Genomic DNA, 2,877 nt, shown 5'->3' with positions numbered 1-2,877 from the left:
ACAGCTTACAAATTCTGCTTAACATTGGAGGCTTTTTGTGTGTATCTATTAGATTGCAAACGCCAGTTTGAAGAAAGGGTTTGTTTACATCCAGTAGTTTGGCATTTCCTTAGGCTGCAGTATCAATTTTGGCCGTTAGTCTGTGCCTTACATGTCTCCAAGAATGGTGCCACACCTTGAAAAGGGCATCACAGACCAGAACTTAGAGCACATAGTGGTGTAAGTCTTATTGCAAGTCCTTTCCATTGCCTACCCCTCCAGATATGTAGTATGACTGTAGTGGTTCCATTCCATTTAGGATTTTCTCAGCCCTGCAAAGTCTGGAGGCAGCATTTGTCTCTATATTATTCTTTGTAAATATCTAACAAGATGTTTTCAAACCCAGTAGTTTCACAACAGAACAGGACAAATCCATTGTGCTACCAAAATTAAAAACAGGTGTACTGATGAAAGTAAGAGACCATTCTTATTGCAGTCATATTTTTGAATAATTTAATAAAAGGAATAGGAAGAAAGCAGATTCACATGTACAATACAAGTAGATTTGCTGAGCAGAATAGTTAAATATTAAATTAAAAATAAACAGCTGTTTATTTCCTAGTCCAGTGTTCCAGCTTCTTCAATTTCATCGTAACAGACTATTAATTACAGTGTTCTCAGTTGATAGAAAGGAAATATTTCTATTTCTAAATGGTTTCTTTAAAAAACTGGTAATATAGCACATGGCTCTTGATATTCTGAAATCCCAAACATTATATAATTCAATAGAAAGAGAGAATATCACATAGAACATACAGTGAGAGATAGAATATAGTCTACTTTTAGCTTTCTAGAAACATTATAAACCACCAGTTAAAAGTCTCAGTGGTCTATGCTATCACTAGAGGGTGAGTTAGAATTGCTTTCTTGTTTCAATTTTTGGGCAGAAGCTGCACTGAAGAGAACTTAATTTGTATTGTTAAAGATGTGAGACTTTGGGAAAGATTGGAGATAGCCCAGTGGTTTGAGCATTGACCTCCTGAATTCAGGGTTGTGAATTCAATCCTTGGGGGGGCAATTTAGGGAACTGGGGTTAAAAAACTCTCTGGGGATTTGCCCTGAGCAGTGGTGTTGGACTAGATGACCTCCTGAAGTCTCTTCTAGCCCTGATATTCTAAGATGATTTTTGTGCAATTGTCAGCCTTCTGCTAAAGGAGAAGCTGCTTGTGCAGGGCAATGTGAAAAATTGCCCACATTTAAATGTTCTGCAAGTGACAATTGGCCACATAAACTGGGGATGCTGAGGCTGATAGGACCCAGCCATAAGAAGGTTTTGTACACATTCCATGGAATTTACAAACTAACATAATGCAAAGTAGTACATCTGAGATACTACATTAGGTATGTGAGCAGATGCATGCTACACTGCCTGTTGTCTTTGAGTGGGCTTCAAGTATAGCTCTAGAGTGCATTGCAATAATCAGATGTGGTGGCGACAAAGGTATGAATAATAATGGCAAGGGCCAAATCAGAATAAAATGGCTGTGACTTTGCTGTTATGTTCACAGCATACTCTTGTGAGTGAAACTACTGTGGGCTTACAACTTTGGCCAGGCTTTTAGGCCTACATTTTGGATAAGCTTGTTTCTAGGCTGTATTAAACTTTGGTTCAGCTTGTCTCTGTGTACAAGGGGCAGAGAGGAGGGGGACAGAGTGATGAAAGAGTGATGGAAAGTTGTTTCTGTGTGTCAAGAGGTAAAAGGAGTCACAGTGGAAAGTTCCCAAAATAGAACAATGGCTTTGTGTGTATAAAGGGCATGAGGGGGCAGAGTGATAAAGTCCCCAAGTAGCATAATTTTCAATGGCTAGGCTTATGAAATATATAACCACAATAGCTGTGTTAGAAAGGTCACTGACTGCAAAAGAACAGACAGTGAGTAACAGGGAGGACCTAGTGAGTGAGACGCCTGTTTTTGCTTTCGTCCTATATTAATTTTGCAATGTATTCCAAATAAGGTAATTAATACGGAAGTATGTGTAATTTGTCTGTGGTTTTAATCTTTATAATCTGGCTAGAAATTTATGGAAGGCAGAGCAGCTTGCCACCTTGTCTGGGCCATGCTGACTCTCCTTGCATATATGCTCATATAAAATAAAAGAGCCTCGGGCTGTCTGATCCAAAATCAATCATGTGGTCAATTTTCCACAACACTCTTGATGGATGGTTGCAACATAAGACTACTTTATTATTTAGAATTCAGAACAATAACACACAAGAACCCATAACCAGAGAGAGAAAAAATAGGCTACATTCTAAAGCAGTGAGGGATAACTTACAATGTGCCTTACTTTAAACTGGCTCTAATCTTATAGAGACTAATAACTGGTAGGCATGACCAAAAATTTCCTTCCCCACACACTCTTAAAGAGACATCTCTCAAATCCTGCACTATCCTCAATCATCCAGAGTCAGCCAAGTGTCCAAGACTCCTAGATGGTGAACATTGAACACAACAGGTAGACAACTCCACTTAGCTGGAGGGGCAGATATCACCACTGCCATTGCTTCCAACTGACTTCTACAGCCAACCAAGTTCATCTTTGTCCCATCTAGACTGAGCTTCATCCAGCTAGCCCTCAGACAGGCCTTACTCTTGGCCAGACACTGGGAATGCTAATCAACAGTTCCTGATTAAAAAAGAAACATAAGGATGTCATCACTTCCATCCAAACCATGCCAGTATTTCATCTAGGAGCCTCACATACATATTCATCAAGAAGGACACCGACATATTTTTACATAAAGGGTTTTGTATTTGGGTATAAAAAAGAGCCTTTTGCTTTCTAATTAGAGCTGTTCAAAATACTTGACTTAAAACTGGAATTACCTCATTGCCC

Source organism: Gopherus evgoodei, chromosome 1 (genome assembly GCF_007399415.2).
Source record: "Gopherus evgoodei ecotype Sinaloan lineage chromosome 1, rGopEvg1_v1.p, whole genome shotgun sequence".
Classification (NCBI taxonomy): Eukaryota; Metazoa; Chordata; order Testudines; family Testudinidae; genus Gopherus; species Gopherus evgoodei.
Note: the sequence above shows the minus strand (reverse complement) of the source record.